A 20,383-nucleotide genomic window follows, 5' to 3' on the forward strand; every position below is an offset into this window, starting at 1 on the left:
GATACACCGGTCAAAAATGGCAAGCTCTTACATGTGATAGGGGCGTTGCCCATGGGGGGGACAAAATGCCTCTAATGCCCCCCTTGAAATTTTCAAAAACTCTTCCCCATAGGGTTTTTTTTGGAGTTGGAACATGAAAATTGGTACACATGTGTATGTTGTCCAGACGCACATAAAAGTCTCTGGCACCAATGGTCCACTCCAAACAGGAAGTTGGCCATTTTGATTTTGATTTGTCATCTTGGCGTGATTTCCACATATTGTATTTTAACGAACTAGTCCTAGGGATTTCATCCAATTGACTTCAATTTTTTTTACAGATCATCCAGAGACCATGCTGATCAAAAGTTATTAAAAGCTTTTCTCTATGTCAAGGGGTGTGGCAGCTATGACGCCGCCCTCGCCACCAAATCAGTTGGCTTTTTGATGGCTTCAGCGACCTCATATCCTCACGAACTTGATACACAGGTCAAGAATGGCAAGCTCTTACATCTGATAGGGCTGTTGCCCATGGGGGGGACAAAATGTTTCTATAGTCCCCCTTGAAATTTTAAAAAAACCCTCCCCATAGGGATTTTCTTGGAGTACGAAGATGAAACATCACACCATGTCAGGGTTAAGTTACTCTGAGTTTTCACATAACCGCTTCAGTGATGCATGCCGCAATAGTGCGGGAGAGCAAGGGCCTGGTCACAGCTGCTTGCAGATTAGATTAGATTAGATTAGATTAGATTACATTAGATTACATTAGATCAGATAGAACTTTATTAATCCCTTGGGAAGACTCCCTCAGGGAAATTAAGATTCCAGCAGCATTGGATAACAGCACACAGGGTAAAGAGCACACAGGGTATCAAAACGTAAAAAGTAAAAACAATATGCAAAACATAAATATCAATTTCAATTTCAATTTTATTTATAAAGCCCAATATCACAAATCACAGCTTTCCTCACAGGGCTTTACAGCATACGACATCCCTCTGTCCTTAGGACCCTCACAGTGGATAAGGAAAAACTCCCCAAAAAAACCCTTTAACGGGGGAAAAAAAATGGTAGAAACCTCAGGAAGAGCAACTGAGGAGGGATCCCTCTTCCAGGACGGACAGACGTGCAATAGATGTCGTACAGAACAGATCAACATAATAAATTAACAGTAATCCGTATGACACAATGAGACAGAGAGAGAGAGACAGAGAGAGAGAGACAGAGAGAGAGCGAGATGCAGGACAGACGGTAATGACAGTAGCTTACAACAACATTAATGAAAGTAATAATATTATAATTATAGTTCTGGTTACTGTGGTACAATATGTTGAAAGTATATATTAATATCTGATAGTATACATATGTGACAATAATCATATGTGTATAATAACAGTAGAAGTATGACTAATGATAACAGCAGCAGCAGGAGGCATCTGGCAGGACCACGGCAGCAGCACAACGACACACGTCACACTATCCAGGCACCGCTGCAATACGAGTTAACCTGAGAGACAGTGGAGCACAAAGGCTCCGGAGAAGAAGGGTCAGGGTTAGTGACATCCAGAATGGCCGAGTTAGCAAGATGCAGTAATAGGACACGAGAGAGAGAGAGAAAGAGAGAGAGAGAGAGAGAAGGAGAGAAGGTGCCCGGTGTATTATAGGGGCTCCTCCAGCAGACTAGGCCTAAGTCAGCCTAACTAGGGGCTGGTACAAGGCAAGCCTGAGCCAGCCCTAACTATGAGCTTTATCAAAGAGGAAAGTCTTGAGTCTAGTCTTAAATGTGGAGACGGTGTCTGCCTCCCGGACCGCAACAGGAAGATGATTCCACAGGAGAGGAGCCTGATTGCTGAAGGCTCTGGCTCCTGACCTACTTTTGGAGACTTAAGGGACCACGAGTAACCCTGCTTTCTCCGAGCGCAGAGTTCTGGTGGGATAATATGGCACTATGAGCTCTCTAAGATATGATGGAGCTTGACCATTTAGAGCTTTATAAGTTACAGTAACAGTAGGATATTAAATTCAATTCTGGGTTTTACAGGGAGCCAGTGCAGAGAAGCTAAAACAGGAGAAATATGATCTTGTTTCTTAGTTCCTGTTAGTACACGTGCTGCTGCATTCTGAATTAGCTGGAGAGTTTTTAAGGACTTACTAGAGCTGCCTGATAATAGAGAGTTACAGTAATCCAGCCTAGAGGTAACAAATCTGTGAGGTTTGTTTCTCACGGTAGTGCTAGAGGCCAGAGCAATGACATTTAGAGAAACTATGTCATCAGATAAAGAGTCTCTGAGTTGTTTGGGGCCAAGAACAATAACTTCAGTTTTGTCTGAATTTAACATCAAGAAATTGGTGCTCATCCAGGTTTTTATGTCTTTAAGGCAATTATGAAGTTTAGTTAATTGATTAGTTTCTTCTGGCTTCATAGATAAATACAACTGTGTATCATCCGCATAACAATGGAAATTTACAGAGCGATTTCTAATGATGTTACCTAAAGGAAGCATTTATAGAATAAATAGGATTGGTCCGAGCACAGAACCTTGCGGAACTCCAAAACAAACTTTAGTATGTAAGGATGACTCATTATGAACATGAACAAACTGAAAACGATCAGATAAATAAGATTTAAACAAGCTTTGTGCAGAACCTTTTAGGCCAATTAAGTGTTCCAGTCTCTGTAGCAGAATTTGATGATCAATTGTGTCAAATGCTACACTAAGATCTAATAAAACAAGTACAGAGAAGAGTCCTTTGTCTGAAGCAATCAGAAGGTCATTTGTAATTTTAACTAGTGCTGTCTTAGTGCTCTGGTGCACTCTAAATCCTGACTGAAATTCCTCAAATAAATTATTGTCATGGAGAAAATCACACAGCTGGTCTGTGACTACTTTCTCAAGGATCTTTGAAAGAAAGGGAAGATTAGATATTGGTCTATAGTTGGCTAACACCTCTGGATCCAGGGTGGGCTTTTTTAGGAGAGGTTTAATTACAGCTACCTTAAAAGACTGTGGTACATAGCCTGTTAATAAGGAGATATTGATCATATCTAATATATGAGCGTTAACTAAAGGTCAGACCTCCTTAAGTAGCCTAGTTGGGATGGGGTCTAAGAGACACATTGATGATTTAGATGATATATATATGATACAGATATGATATAGACATAGAATAAATAAGTAATTCCTTATTATATTCCTTACTGTAGTGGCTACTGGCTTCTAGTTACTGCTCCTTCCTGTCCTCTGTCTTCTTGCTACTCCTCCTCCCCTCGAGTGAGGAGTTGTACAGTCTGATGGCCTGAGGGACAAAGGAGTTTTTCAGTCTGTTAGTCCTGCACTTGGGAAGGAACAGTCTGGTTGCTGATGATGGTGTGCAGAGGGTGACTGGCATTGTCCATCATGTCCAGCAGTTTGTCCAGTGTTCTCTTCTCTGCCATCATCACCAGAGAATCCAGCTTCATGCCAACCACAGAGCCGGCCCGCCTGATCAGTTTGTCCAGCCTGGATCCAGCCCCCCCCCCCACCCCCCCAGCACACCACTGTGTAAAAGAGGATGCTGGCTACCACGGACTGGTAAAAGATCCGTATGGAGGAGGGTGGAGAAATTAGTTGGTTGCTCTTCTGTTTGGGGCCCACACTCTCCAATATTTAACAATGAGAGTTTGTTGATTGGCGGTCTTCCTGTTCGTTTTCCTGACTGGGGAAAAAAAAACATTTGCACACTTGGTGATATTTATGGGGAGGGAGGGTTACTTACTTTTCAGAACATATGTATTAAGCATGGTATACCACGTACCTCCTTTTTCTTTTATTTGCAGCTGAGATCAACTTTAAAAGACAATGGTGTCCCTTTACAGGGCCCTCTCACACCACATCCACTTCGTAAATTGTTCCACTCTGCTAGGAGCACAAGTGGTTTTGCATCGAGACTCTACTGGTTCTTATTGCAGCACTCTAACAGACCTCTGGCGTTAGACATGATGTGGAGGAGAGATGTTCCAGATTTGGAACCTACTTTTGACTGGGATTGAAGTGTGGATTAGTGTGGGCTTAGCATCCAGAAACCCTGATCATCAGCAAATAAATTTTAATTATATACATAGGGTATATTTAACTCCTAGGAAGCTTTATTTGATGAAAGTTATTGATGATCCTAGGTGTATTTTCTGCTCTTCCAAAGTGATTGGCAGTTATTTTCACATGTTTTGGGAGTGTACCCCAGTGACTGAATTTTGGAAGATGGTTGCCTTTAATCTCTCTAAGTTGTTTAAGATCAGATTGCCCTTGCCAAGATGCATCGGCGTCAGGTTTCTCGTCTCAGTGACGCAGAATGCAGCAGTAATGTGAAACTCCGTTAAACTCGTCGTAGTGTCTCGTGTCATGAGATACTTAATATGTAGATAACAACAAAAAACAAAAGTAAATATAGCAATGTGAGCAGTGTGAGAGTGTGAGCCTGTCAGTGCGAACGTTTCTTCAATCACACAAGCACAGCGAGAGATGAGTGCCTGCTGCATGTCCCATACTAAGGACAAATGCCCTGTGTGTGCCAGACCCATACATAAAGCCCCGCCCAGCCTCTAGTTCTGCACAGCGATTTTTATAAAGCTTTTATTAACGTTTCACTCCTGCAGCTTTCATCAGCTCATAAGGAGAGTGGAGTGAAGAGAAATCTGTTAAATTGCTAACAAAAAAACAACAAAAAAATGACAAAACAAAACAAAAAAATATAAAATGTTCTGCGCTAGCCTATATCTGTTGTGTTTGTTAGTTCTGTTAGTTTGAGAAGTTTTTTTTATAAGACTAGCCTTGGTAAATATTGGCTATAGTGAGGTTATTGTAATTATTAGGTTCAAATTTATTTCATATGTCTAGATGCCTAATGGCCATCCGATAAGATAAATGTTAAGATGTTGGTTGTACCTGGATGAAGGATATTTTTATTTTATTTTTTCTTAATTTTTATTTTATTTTTTGTTTTTTTTATTTTTCAGTTTTCCTCCCTGAGGGATTGCCACCTTATTTTGGTCAGGGGGTCTTAGGGTAGAGGCCTGACAAAGTGCAGTCCATTTCTTTAGGTTGGGGGTTGGACACACAGTTAACAACAACCCAATTCCATGTAGAAAACACTGTTATCAACAATAACAACAACAAAACAAGCGGCGAGCACATTTGAGACAATGGTGCTTTAACACCTTCTATAGGGCACTCAGACAGCGTCCCCACATCCTGCAAGTGAGTGAGTGAGTGAGTGACCTTTATTTGTCAGCTCTACCTATGGCAAAAATGTGCTTGAGCATGATGCCCCCTTCACATTTATGACTGCCCCCTCATATACAGTACAGGCCAAAAGTTTGGACACACCTTCTCATTCAATGTGTTTTCTTTATTTTCATGACTATTTACATTGTAGATTCTCACTGAAGGCATCAAAACTACGAATGAACACATGTGGAGTTATGTACTTAACAAAAAAAGGTGAAATAACTGAAAACATGTTTTATATTCTAGTTTCTTCAAAATAGCCACCCTTTGCTCTGATTACTGCTTTGCACACTCTTGGCATTCTCTCCATGAGCTTCAAGAGGTAGTCACCTGAAATGGTTTTCCAACAGTCTTGAAGGAGTTCCCAGAGGTGTTTAGCACTTGTTGGCCCCTTTGCCTTCACTCTGCGGTCCAGCTCACCCCAAACCATCTCGATTGGGTTCAGGTCCGGTGACTGTGGAGGCCAGGTCATCTGCAGCAGCACTCCATCACTCTCCTTCTTGGTCAAATAGCCCTTACACAGCCTGGAGGTGTGTTTGGGGTCATTGTCCTGTTGAAAAATAAATGATCGTCCAACTAAACGCAAACCGGATGGGATGGCATGTCGCTGCAGGATGCTGTGGTAGCCATGCTGGTTCAATGTGCCTTCAATTTTGAATAAATCCCCAACAGTGTCACCAGCAAAACACCCCCACACCATCACACCTCCTCCTCCATGCTTCACAGTGGGAACCAGGCATGTGGAATCCATCCGTTCACCTTTTCTGCGTCTCACAAAGACACGGCGGTTGGAACCAAAGATCTCAAATTTGGACTCATCAGACCAAAGCACAGATTTCCACAGGTCTAATGTCCATTCCTTGTGTTTCTTGGCCCAAACAAATCTCTTCTGCTCGTTGCCTCTCCTTAGCAGTGGTTTCCTAGCAGCTATTTGACCATGAAGGCCTGATTCGCGCAGTCTCCTCTTAACAGTTGTTCTAGAGATGGGTCTGCTGCTAGAACTCTGTGTGGCATTCATCTGGTCTGTGATCTGAGCTGCTGTTAACTTGCGATTTCTGAGGCTGGTGACTTGGATGAACTTATCCTCAGAAGCAGAGGTGACTCTTGGTCTTCCTTTCCTGGGTCGGTCCTCATGTGTGCCAGTTTCGTTGTAGCGCTTGATGGTTTTTGCGACTCCACTTGGGGACACATTTAAAGTTTTTGCAACTTTCCGGACTGACTGACCTTCATTTCTTAAAGTAATGATGGCCACTCGTTTTTCTTTAGTTAGCTGATTGGTTCTTGCCATAATATGAATTTTAACAGTTGTTCAATAGGGCTGTCAGCTGTGTATTAACCTGACTTCTGCACAACACAACTGATGGTCCCAACCCCATTGATAAAGCAAGAAATTCCACTAATTAACCCTGATAAGGCACACCTGTGAAGTGGAAACCATTTCAGGTGACTACCTCTTGAAGCTCATCGAGAGAATGCCAAGAGTGTGCAAAGCAGTAATCAGAGCAAAGGGTGGCTATTTTGAAGAAACTAGAATATAAAATATGTTTTCAGTTATTTCACCTTTTTTTGTTAAGTACATAACTCCACATGTGTTCATTCATAGTTTTGATGCCTTCAGTGAGAATCTACAATGTAAATAGTCATGAAAATAAAGAAAACGCATTGAATGAGAAGGTGTGTCCAAACTTTTGGCCTGTACTGTATGCCTGCCTAAAACCTGGCCTGATAAGACCTTAACCCGTTTATAAGAAACCTGCTAGGTGGAGCACTCTGAAAAAAACAGGGAAACTGTTGCTTAGCCAATATGATGAGATAATCATTCAAGACAATATTGGTCAGCTACTATAATGGTCATCATGTGTCCAAGATGGTTGTACTACTACCGTGGTCCTGCCTGATGCCTCCTACTACCTGGTATTATTAGATATACTTCTACTGTTATTATACACATATGGTTATTATTATCACATACATATTCTATCATATATTCATATATACTTGCAACATATGTTACCACAATTAATGTTATTATTATTGTTACATTATTACTAAATGTTATTAACTGTCTGCCCTGCATCTCTCTCTGGCTCTGTAAAGCCCTAGGGCAAATTGTGATTTGTTATATTGGGCTTTATAAATGAAACTGGATGGAATTGAAAGATGATATTCAATTATGCAACCCCTGCAGGCTCCCAGGAATGCTCAGTCCTGCAGCCAATTTTTCCCGGTGGACACCAACGGTATTGCAATGAAATAGCAGCCCAGAAAGTATTTTCCCCATAGACCACCAATGTAAAAGAGATATGGTAAATGGTAAATGGACCTGCCTAGCGCCTTTCTAGTCATCTAGTGACCACTCAAAGCGCTTTTTACACTACGAGTCACGTTCACCCATTCACACACACATTCATACACTGGTGGCCGAGGCTACCATACAAGGTGCCACCTGCTACTCAGTTTTTTAACACACTCACACACCGATGGAACAGCCATCGGGAGCAATTTGGGGTTCAGTATCTTGCTCAAGGATACTTCGACATGCAGCCTGGAGGAGCCTGGGATCGAACCGCTGATCTTTCGATTGGTGGACGACCCGCTCTACCTCTGAGCCACAGCCTGTATCTGTAAAACTGTTGGCAGGACACCTCAAACTGCAAACAAGGTTGATTATGACACTTTTAATTACGAACTTTTGATCCATGGAGATTTTACATTTTCCTGGAACCAAGAAAAGCGACTTAAAAATCTATAATGTCATCATAATGTAAAGTCATAGGCGGGGCCAGCAAGAGAGACACCACAGCGCAAATTCAGTGGGCCACATACCATGGAAATAAACCCTGAAGCTAGAAACTTTTTTAGCGTATGCCACGTGAGCAACTCCGCAGGAATGAGTAGGCGTCATCTTGGCATCTTGGTATCTAGATTTTATTGCAAATCATGTTTGTTTTCTCTATTCTTCAGCCATACAAACAAAATAAGAAGAAAGGACACTGAACTAGTAAAAAAGAAAATAGCAGTTGTTGTTAGTTGTTATGGTGACAACACACATCAGTGAGGCCATAAGGTGTGTCACATTCACTAATTTGAAAGTTGGTCAGTTTTGTCCTATTCTTACGCCTGTTTCCCTTATCAAACAGATAGATACAATCATACACCAATCCAAGTTGTAAAACACACTTAATTTAACTCAACAGAAAAACAAAAAAAACTTCATCAAACCTGTCTTAGTTTGTCTTGCTGGTCATCTAGTTAGTTACTCCACTGTTCTAACACTCACCAACTCTTGTTTGGCCAAACAAACCCTTAATTCACTAAGTTAGATGTGCAAACATGGTGACCTGAACAGGGTCTCTGTGCGTCTCAGATGTCTGCTGAGCAGCGGTATGTCTGTGCAGGAGACCACAGAGAAAGACATTTTTAAAAGTATCTGTGTGTTCAGCTCTCAGTAGCTTCTAACGGAATCTCTGTGGTGTGGAGTTTAGTTTCTCTCTTGTGTCCTTGTTTGTACGTTAAGATATCTGCTTTATTTTACTATTTCATGTTCGCTCTCAGCTGTGTAGGAGTTATGTTAAGTTACTGCTGATGAAAACTCAGTATTTCCTTATTTTGCTGCTTCACAATATAAGCTTTTACATAACAAAACAATGGTGACTTTTATTGTGAAGAATTTAGAGATAATTAATTTGCAGAACTTTGTTAGTCGCTTTTCTTTGATACAAACAAGTCTACTAATACCACAGGGAGGAATAGTAAAAGCAGAAACAGCCACAGTGAGATGTTAGTGCATGTGTCCACATAGCGTGTTTTCTTCAGCAGAAAAGCAGTGGCAGGGTGCTGGGGAGCACTTCATCCTAGTGCTTCATAAAAAAGCACTCCCAGCATTTTTGTAAATAATGTATGGAAACCCATTTCCGCCACTTGATGGAAAAAAATAAGATCTAATAAGTCAAAATAATGAGATACTAAGTCAAAATAATGACTTACTAAGTCAAAATTATGAGATACTAAGTCAAAATTATGACTTGCTAAGTCAAAATAATGAGATACTAAGTCAAAATTATGACTTACTAAGTCAAAAATAATGACTCACTAAGTCAAAATAATGAGATACTAAGTCAAAATAATGAGATACCAAGTCCAATAATGAGGTGAATGAGTACAGTTTCAGCCTTCGACAATCCATACTCTTCATCTCTCAGTCACGATGGATAACATCATTGAGGGATACTAACTCAAAACAGTGAGGTCATAACTCATGTACATCGGATATGCCACACACTACACTTTGATGTAACGTATGGGGTATGTTTGGCTACTTAAGTAGTCTACAAATTACAAAATGTAGTAAAATAGTGTTGATTTTAAGTGTTCTGTTTGGCTAAGACATAAAGTTAATTATACAACAGTTAGTTCCGACCGAGTAATTTGACTGGACGAGAAGCATTCCGTGAGTGCTGATATAGAGTATAACATCACTGGGACTTGTAACAGTAAAATCACTCTGCTCACAGGTGTTAAAAATATAAACACAACCGTTAATTAGCTAACCAACTGTCACACTCGCTACACTGACACAAACTGACACTAGCGTTACACCAAGAAGATGGATATTTTCCCCAAAATTACATTTGAATTAAATTATGAGTGGTCGTCAGGAGAGCCAGGAGTCTTCTGTGCAGACCTCCAGGCAGGAGCGTCGTTTCAGCAAAAGCTAAGGTGTGACAATATGACGTGACATCACAGAGCTACTGATGATGGAGTTTCAAAAATATGAACTTATATAAAACTTCACTTTGGTCTTTGACCTGTCAGAAGTACATACTATGCTATTGAAAACTGTTTCAAAGGACATGAAGCTGTTTCTCACATTCATAATACCTCATGTCTGCATGTAATGCACAACTTGGTGAGAGCAGTGAAAACATCAGACCTATTTCGGCGCATATTTCAGCACCACGGACAGCAAGCGGACGTTTAATTATCATTATTTAACTTCACAGAAAATAAAGAAAATAAATTAATTACAAGCTCATTTCTAGAAGATAGCCAAGGGGTCCGGTGTATGAAACACAGTAAAACAAAGGCCAATTTGGTACAATACTGTACAGGCGAATTTATTGGAGTGTCTGACCGAAAATACAAGCTTAACATGCCGACATGAAGAAAAAACCCCACATACAATCAGACAGGCTTCAAGACATCATTTAGACGGGCTGTCTACAGCAGCAGAGCAAAATGCTTTTACAACACATAGATATCGTATTTTTCAAATAGTAGCCCGGGCGTTTATTTCACAAAATCGATTTTGACCCCAGGCATTTAAAAGAACCAGGCGGCTATTTGCTCAAGGCTCTTTTTTTTTTTTGGAACCAACCTGCACCAGGCCGTTATTTGGTTACAGTTCCTGTCCAGTATGTTTTTTAGTGCAAAAATACTGTATAATGTAGGGGTGAGTTCATGTACAAAAATCTCTAAACATTTAGAGTGGGTCATTTTTTTCGTGTACACGGGTTTAACCGCTGGGTGGTGCTATTGCATTATACCAGTAAAGCCCCAGTTACCCGGGCCATTTAACCAACAGTTACAGGCCAACACACCGAAATATCGCCATCCCGAATTCTGGTCCCTGAGTCCTGACAGTAAGCTATGGCGAGCCTGTAGAAGCTGCAGCCTATTCCCCCATGCATGTCAGCGATTTTCACCGGGGACGCACATGAGTAATTCAGGCTGACATTACCTGTTTTTCAGAGAACTCTTCTGGTAATTTTGTTAAAAGGCATGGCATATAGGTCCACAGTAACTTATTATTATTATTATTATTATTATTATTGTTATTATTGGGTCTTATAAGAGTGAGCTACAATGAGTACCGGGCCATCAAATCACAGCATTGCGGTGAGAGGACACGGAATTGTGTGCGCTTTTAGGCACGCGGGTCAAGACGATCACGGATATTTGATGTGGGAAAGATGTAGCCAGATGTATTATCTGTTTTAAATACGTGGCTGTCTGTCTGTCCATCCATCCGTCCGTAGCACGAGTCATGTGCACCACTTCACCACCGACCCGTGCATAAAAGCGCAAACAGCCCCTCAAGGAGGGACAGCCATGAGGCAATGAATGAGAAAATAATCGCCCGGGCGTTTAATCTGACCGGCGTTTAATACGCAAAATGGGGTCAAAATGACGGCTATTAGGTGCCCGGTGTCATTTGTCACCGGGCGACTATTTGGAAATATATGGTAACTCACATAACTCATAACTCGCGGAGGAGAGGCGAACAATTTGATTCAATAACACTCGTATTCACTAACACTTGTATTCACTGATGAGCATATTATTGACCTATTTAAGTGCAACTTAAATGTTCTTAAACTAACACTTAAAATCAACACTATTTTACTACGTTTTGTAATTTGTAGACTACTTAAGTAGCCAAACATACCCATATGTTACATCAAAGTGTGTGGCATATCCAATGTACATCAGTTATGACCTCATTGTTTTGAGTTAGTATCCCTCAGTGATGTTATCCATCGTGACTGAGAGATGAAGAGTATGGATTGTCGAAGGGTGTAACTGTACCCATTAACCTCATTATTGGACTTGGTATCTCATTATTTTGACTTAGTAAGTCATTATTTTGAGTTAATAGATCTTATTTTTTTCCATCAAGTGGTGGAAATGGGCTTCCATACATAGCACAGGGAGCAGCCACACTCTTCTTTCTGAGAACAACTTAAAAAAGATGCTGGCACCCAGAGAAAAACGCTCTGTGGACACAGGCCTTTAGATCACGAGCTGCAGCAACAGGTTCTTACTGCACCTTTGCAAACAGCTCACCTCCAACAGATAAATGTCTTTTACTTGCTGTGCTGTGTGATGGGTAAACACTCGCAAAACGTGTGCCATGCAACTCTCTCTTTAGCTTTTTGTTATGATAATAAATATGTAGTTGTTATTTTTATTTATATTGTCAAAAGGGAAATTAAAATTTCAATATCTATTTCTGATAGCTAGTCCTAATACTGCTGCATGTTTCAGGGGTTAAAGCAAGAAAAAATTTTGTGCCTGAAATGTGGAGCACGGAAGATTTGTGTGCCTGAAATCTGAAATCTTTTCTGGAGCGGGGGCCTTGGTGTTGCGGTCACAAAATGAAGAAATAGAAATGTATGTGTTGCAAAGGAACATGTTTATTATCAAAACGACCAAAAAGATTATAGCTTTAGTAGTTACTTTTCAGATTACTGATAGCATAATGAGTTTATAAATAAAGATTAAACTTTCAGTGGTTACCAGACTTTTTGACTTATAACTCCTACATCTCTTTTTGCCTTGGTGCTATTTATTTTTAGAAGCTAAATCATTTAGGCTGTTGGCAAAACTGTATTGCGCTTGATGTGAATTAAACAGGCAGTTTGGGCAAGCTTGTCATCATTGAAATGGATCATATAATGTTGTGGTGGTGACTTTAAAACTTAAGCATATAGGAATTTTATTTCAACTTTAGTTTCTGTCTGGTTTCTGTTAGCTTACCTTCAAAATTACCGCTGGCTTACTGAGGCCTCTCCCGCTCCGTCTGTGCTCTGTGTTAGAGCCCTGCCCGGGACTGTTTTCTTCATCCCACTCCTGCCCGCTCCCGCTGAATTTCTGACCATTATCGCCTGCAACCGCAACATGTGTATTACACTCCCGCCCACAATTCATCTGATGTAAACAGCCAATTTAGAAAATTATACCAGTTATAAAAAACAATTCTATCAAGCAAGCTAACATTGTTTGATTTTATGCTAGTGAGTGCCTCACTAGATTTATAGTATATTGGTTTATAGTATTGTCAACAGCACCACTTAGGGGAACGTCACTGCCAGGAATTCATTAGTAAATAACCCACTTTAAGACTCAAAAGGTCAGACAAAAACACTAAACAGAGATGTGATTTCCAAAATAAATAATTCATTTAATTATGCTTCTGGGGGGAAACAGAGGAAAATCCAACAATAAACAAGAAAAACAACCAAAAATAATAGTAGTAGAAATAAAACACAAACAAGCAGCTACCACTGGGGCTGAAAAATGAAGCCAACACAGAAGTCCCAAAAACTGTAGCTGTCTGAATGCCCGGAATCCTAGGACAGTGAAGGAACAGCCTACTTTACTGTGCCTGTAATTGGCTTACCCTGACATCCTTACGCCAACCCTAACCCATCCCACTCCTTGTGCCTAAATCTAACCATTCCAATTAGCGAGGACACTGAGCACTAGACAATAAAAGGGAGCGTTGTAGGGGTGGGCGGAAAAGATGATACAGCATAGTATCACAATATTTTGCCTGGCAATATTGTATCAATACACAGACGCCAAGCATTGATCCTTGAGCTGGGCTGTGAAATTATATACATTATTATTTTTTTCATATACACATTTTAATACAACTTTTGGTACTAGAAGAATAAAGTCAATTGCTTTTTCAGTCTAGATGGTGCTGATGTTTTTTTTGCATTGAGCAGGAATTTCATCAAAACAAAGATGGCGGCACTGGAGAAAGACATCAGAAATGTGCAGTCAGCATTTAAATCAAACATTTGGACTTGTTTTGCATTTTTCTAACATGGCAGAAAGGAGGACTTGGATATGACACGTGATTTGCAAGCAGTGTCATATGAGGAATAAAATACTCTGGGAATACTATAAACATGAGGGCTCACCTCACACTCCACCATCCATAGATAGCGTTAGCTTCTGTCAAGCTAATGCTAAATCTGCTTTGCTGAAAATTCAACCAGCACTCAACTAAACTACCATCAAACTCTGAGAGAGCTAGTAGAATAACTTCAAAAATTTGTCTTCATATAGCATTGTTGAAAACCAAGTCTTTTGTTACATGCTAAAAACACTGGAACCCGGGTATGTGACTCCGTCCCAACATTTTTTTACTGACACAGTCGTACCCAAGCTCTACAGAGAAGTGAAGCATAAACTTGAGGAATCTTTGAATACAGCAGAAGGGTGGCATTAACTTATGATGCCTGGACTTGAATTCATATGTGACTATAAGGGCACATTATCTCACAGAGAACTGGCGACTGCTGTCTCACGTTCTCCAAACTAGAGCAGTACACATAAGTCACACCGGAGCAAACATTGCAGACCTACTGCAAAATGCAGCACAAACATGGGAGATTGTGGTTGTAACAGACAACGCTTCCCACATGGGTGTTGCCATTCAGTTAGCAGGATACCTGCATGTATAGTGTTTTGTTCATGTGCTTAATCTGGCCTCACAGGGGGCGTTAAATTTGCCAACAGTTTAGTTTGTCAGGTGTATGCAGCAATTCTGACAGGTTTTATGACAGTGTTGGTCAGTCTGTCTGTTTTGCATCACATTTTGCTGCAATAAAAATGATAAAAGTCAGATGAACAGACTAAAAAAAAAATATCTATGAGGTAAAACTGATGCTGACAAAGTTTTCCTTTGGGGAAATAATTTGTAGTTGGAAAAAAGGCAGTAAATCCCAATATACTGTAATGTATGTTACCACAATACTCAGCATATAGCAATATCACAATAATATCTTATTATGGCCCAAGTATCGTGATGATATTGTATTGTGTGTCCTCTGGCAATTCCCACCCCTACTAATTACAGTGCCATGATGTGGCAGATTAGGGTCATATTTCTTGGGAAGCATTTGCACATAATTTCCAGTTTCATGTTTCTAGTTCATTCCAGCTCATTGCAATTTAAGCTGTAGTATAAGATGCCAAATAATAAAGAAAAAAATAAACCGGCACAACTCAGTAGGATCGTGTGGCTGCCCCTTCAGGGCTTTAACACTATTGACATGCCAAAATCAAACCTGGCACTTAGATCTTTCTCACTGAAAACAACTGCCTTCTCCTGCTGAAAGCTCAGGAAACTGCAGATTACACAATAATTCTCATGATTTTACTCATTGATTTTATTAAGAATATCAAGGCAAGACAAACAGAGGCAGAGTCAGGCAGAGTAGAGTGGGTCATGTCTTTGCCATCCTATAAAACTAGAATTACCACCTTACAGTTAGTGAAACAGTCAAGTTGCAGTTACAGTTTACATCCATGTCTGTCCAGCCTCATATGTAGCTATGATAGTTGACAGTGCTTCAAATATGGATGTGGCTCCAGAGGAGCTACAAATTCTAAAACATAAATGCTTTATACACATCTTCACCACGGCAACACAGAAGATCTATACAATTGGCAGAGTTTCAAGGTGGTCACCCAAGATTAGTGTCACCAATTCAATATCTGACCAAATCTCTTCCCTTCTGTTCCTGAGTAATGATGCTAAATAATGGTCATAAAAGTGTTTTTTGCCGAACATTAAAATGTCACTATAGAGTGCCCCAGGGATGATGGTTTTCTGTAGGCCAATGTGGCGCCCTGGTTCCTTCATCAAAAAGTCAATGGGATTTTTCCACTGGATTTTGGATTACTGACGAAAAAAAAGCACTGTGGCAAACCATTATTTATGATTCGTACACATTTTGCTCAGCAAGATGATGTTTATAAATGAACACCACTTTTATGATTTTCAAAGTCTAAATGCAATCACCAGAAGTTAAAAGCTAATGTTTGGGTTTAAACAAACTACATCACAGTTGCATGACCTCCACCACGTCACCACCTAACAAGTCTGTAAAGCCATGCTCAGCTTGGTGTGATGACATTCTGTAGTCACATTTAGCCACTTGTTAACAACAGCCTTTTTTAAGACACATAAAAACTTCAAAATTCACAGTGGAGTACTTACTGCCGTATTTGATGTTGTAGAAAAAAACGCGAATGTCTCTTAAGCTTGTGATAATCACAGACCTTCAGACGTTTAACCAAAAACATTTGCAAAAAAAACCCACTGACTTCTAGACAAGAGAACCATGAGTGCTAAAATGCAAACTTATTTCTGGGTTTTAGGACTCAAGGACTCTAGGGCTGTTGGACTTTAGGACTCATTCCTGGGGCACTCTGTTAGACATTTGGATGAAATTTTGTCATAATTAGCATATGAATTCTTAAGTTATGGCCAAAAATATGTTTTGTGAGGTTACAGTGACCTTTGACCATCAAAATCTAATCAGTTCATCCTTGAGCCCAGGAGGACATTAGTGCCATATTTGAAGAAATTCCCTCAAGGACTTTATTGAGATAGATTCCCGAGAATGGGACGCATGGACAGAGGGAGCAACAGAAGGACACTTTCGATGTACTACACACCCTTCCACCATTTCAATCTCCTACCCCTACTTTCAGCTCTGCACATTATGTAGATATACTGCACGTTGTGCTCTGTGAAATCACTCATTAATAATAGCAGAGTTCCTAGAGGTACCCTGCAGGACTGAGCTTAACATACAGTTTATACATCAGGACACTGAATGAGCTCTTTAACAACAGCATGCATGCAAAATGAATGCATGAACATTTGCATATCTATTATTTGCCTAGATGGGTGGATCTAAGGAGTTTGAGGGAAATCAAATCCCTTTGAACTCATCATAAAAGACTCTGATAATACTGATATTGAAAACTGATATTTCAAAAATGAGGGCACTGCTCCTGTAGGCAGAAGCCCTTCACTTGCATTAATTTGCTATTTTTTGCATGCGGCCTGAAACATTTGGATGAGCTCTCTAGGGGTTGCCGTCAGCCTCACATGGCAGTGCTTACCACTTCAATGTAGTGCTTTTCCGCCATCAGAGAGCTGCGCATGTCTCTGTGATGTGTGACTGCCAGTGTGTTGGTTGTGCAGGGGGCATGGTTCAAAATAATTTTCAAACAGTCGCTTACAAGCTATTGTGCGGAACATGCTGCGTCAAATGAGAATGGATCAGAGCTTCAAAAATGAGAAACAGCAAACTAAGAGTTTTTAAGGGGAAAATGTGTGCAATCATGTCATTTTACCTGCCACTCAACAGTGTACTCACCAAGACATTGTGTTCGTGAATGTGTGTGTGTGTGTGTGTGTGTGTGTGAGAGAGAAGGGGAGGGGGGGGGGGGGGAGAGAGAGAGAGAGAGAGAGAGAGCACATCTATATTAAAATACAGCAGAGGTATCCAGTATTTTAAGATACAAATCACGAAGCATTTCAGTTAGATATGTCTCCTCGACACCAAACTCACATATAAACTTCCACAATAATACTTTTAAATGGGATACACACAATATTCAACTAATATTTGATTATCCCTTTTCTTTTAAATAAAATAAAATAAAATACCAGTGGGCCCACACTCACCAAGCTCACACACACACAGTCACCCGCCGGCAATTAGTTCTAAATTTCCCTGGGTTGCAGGCCTGATAGGATGCTTGGGTACGGTGAGGCTTAAAACTCTGGCCGCTTCACTCAAAAGACCAACAAATAAAAATGGTACCTTAAGCAAACAGTGAAGTCAGTTTGGCGGTATGAAGCAGTCTCTCGAACCAGCAGTCAGCAATCAGGATACTCTTGAGTTTCATCTGGGTGGCTCACGGTGTAGTCAGTAGCTCAGGGCCTCTCGTCCTTCTCCTCCTCCTTCTGCTTCTTCCTCAAATCTCCTCTTCGGAAAGATGCCTTGTAGATAAGATAAGATAGCCTTGTTAGTAAACTGAGTTAGCTTAGCTTTTCTGTCGCTAAAAGTTCATTCACTTGGCTAGTGATGCATGCACACCCCTGCTAACCATACACCTGTGGCAGCTAATTGATTAATTATACATACCATGAAAAACTGTTCAACACACTTCGGGTAGAAATGTTCTCAGCTCCTCACAGAAGATATGTAGAATGTCCAGGCACAAACTGTCGGATAGGCAGCCCTAAAAACACCAACTACATACTTTTCACGGACTTTGTTTACAAGTTGTGACTCAGCCGATTAAGCGACACACATTCACACACCACTTCCTTTTCCTGTTACTACCTTCAAAGTAAAACACTCCTCAAAATAAAATAAGCATTTACTCAACATATATCTTTACATCCGTACCTGTTTAACTTATTTATTCCACAGCATTTTTTAATCTTACAGGAAACAACTTTTAACCATACTTATGATGTATCTTTTTATGAACTGACTTTTTAACCTTATTTAAGATACTTTTAATGTTTTAACAATTTTAAACATTAACTTTGGTATGGTATTTTTAACCGGGTTACAGATATGAAATGCCTTATCAAGAATGTAAATTCTCAAATAGTAACTGGGCCTTTGTTTATCCCAACTGCAAAGAGAACCACACATTTATTAGTTGTTTAGAACCTGTTTCCCATTCAAGTATATTCAGTTCAATACAATTCAATTTTATTTATAAAGCCCAATATCACAAATCACATTTTGCCTCACAGGGCTTGACAGCATACGACGTCCTTAGGACCCTCGCAGCGGATAAGGAAAAACTCCCCGGAAAAAAATCGTTAAGGGGGGGGGGAGAGAGAGGTAGAAACCTCAGGAAGAGCAACTGAGGAGGAGGAGGACGTGCAATAGATGTCGTACAGAACAGATCAACATGATAAATTAACAGTAATCCCTATGACACAATGAGACAGAAAGAGACACAGAGACAGGGAGGGATGCAGGACAGATAGTAATGGCCTATTTCCACCAGATGCGTGTTTGCATCTCCGCTCTGGCATGGCAGCGGAGCTGGATTCAATTCTAGTCAATGCGTGTGTTTCCACCGTCTGCAGCTGAGCTGCATTCCGGCTCCGTCTCAGCTCCAGCACTCCGGAGCCCTCCGGAGCCCTCTAGAAGAGATACGCAGGACTTCCATTTTTGTCGGATGCCGTAGCACAACACAGCAGTTTAGCACAGAGCAGATCGTGCGGGGCAGGAAGTCCTGCACAGAAACAAAATAAAACATCCGGTTAATTTTCAAAATAAAATACACAGTGTTCATGGCGGATCATATTTTCCTGCACTACACCTTGAAAACTACATAATGAGCAGAGGCAGGCCTGCAGTCAACAGGTCAGAGGTTTTCAGACGTCATTTCACCCCGTTGACACCATGGACGAGGAGATATTAATCATGGCAGTGCACCGAGATGTCTTCTGGCGGAGCTGCACCGCTCCACACAGCAAATGCAGCTGGTGGGTATTGACGGACGGCGGAGCACACAGTGGATAACCAGCGCTGCTGTTCCGCAACAGACACGCATCCAGTGGAAATCCGGTGTAATGACAGTAGCTTATAACAACATTAATAAGTAATAATATAATTGTAACTGAGGCTATTATGGTACAATATGTTGAAACTATATATTAATATCTGTTAGTATACATATGTGTATAATAACAGTAGAAGTATGACTAATGATAACAGCAGCAGGAGGCATCAGGCAGGACCACGGCAGCAGCACGTCGTACTATCCAGGCACCGCTGCGATATAAGTTAACCTGCAAGACAGTAGAGCACAAAGGCTCCAGAGAAGAAGCCGAGTTAGTGACATGCAGTACAGCTGAGTTAGTGAAATGCAATAACAGGATATGAGTGTTAGCAAAGGGGAGAGAGAGAGAGAGAGAGAGAGAGAAAGAAGGTGCTCGGTGTATTATAGGAGGTCCCCCGGCAGACTAGGCCTATGTCAGCCTAACTAGGGGCTGGTCCAAAACAAGCCTGAGCCAGCCCTAATTATAAGCTTTATCAAAAAGGAAAGTCTTAAGTCTAGTCTTAAATGTGGAGACGGTGTCTGCCTCCTGGACTGCAACAGGAAGATGATTCCACAGGAGAGGAGCCTGATAGCTGAAGGCTCTGGCTCCTAATCTACTTTTGTTGTTTTTTTTTGTTGACCTAATTTTTCCAATATTACACAGATGAAAAAGTCTGTGAGGTTTGTTTTAAATGGGAATTAAAAGACGAATCTTGGTCAAATATTACTCCGAGGTTTCTCATGGTAGTGCTAGAGGCCAGAGCAATGCCATCCAGAGAAACTATATCATCAGGTAAAGAGTCTCTGAGCTGTTTGGGGCCAAGAACGATAACTTCAGTTTTGTCTGAATTTAACATAGGAAATTGGTGCTCATACAGGTTTTTATGTCTTTAAGGCATTTTTGAAATTTAGTTAATTGATCAGTTTCTTCTGGCTATATCGATTAATACAATTGTATATCATCTACA

General features: G+C 40.6%; 1 long non-coding RNA gene across 2 annotated transcripts; it reads right to left on the reverse strand.

The window, feature by feature from the left end:
• Positions 1-387: 387 nt before the first annotated feature.
• Positions 388-18,175, reverse strand: LOC125904035 (uncharacterized). Of its 2 annotated transcripts, XR_007451352.1 has the most exons (5): positions 17,990-18,175; positions 17,666-17,844; positions 12,786-12,913; positions 3,183-3,678; positions 388-1,513 (listed from the first exon to the last, which is right to left on the reverse strand). It is a non-coding gene; the product is annotated as an uncharacterized LOC125904035 (long non-coding RNA). The 2 variants fall into 2 exon arrangements; XR_007451351.1 differs by having other exon boundaries at positions 556-3,678.
• Positions 18,176-20,383: the final 2,208 nt, after the last annotated feature.

The sequence above is a fragment of the Epinephelus fuscoguttatus genome, linkage group LG16, assembly GCF_011397635.1.
Source record: "Epinephelus fuscoguttatus linkage group LG16, E.fuscoguttatus.final_Chr_v1".
NCBI lineage: Eukaryota > Metazoa > Chordata > Actinopteri > Perciformes > Serranidae > Epinephelus > Epinephelus fuscoguttatus.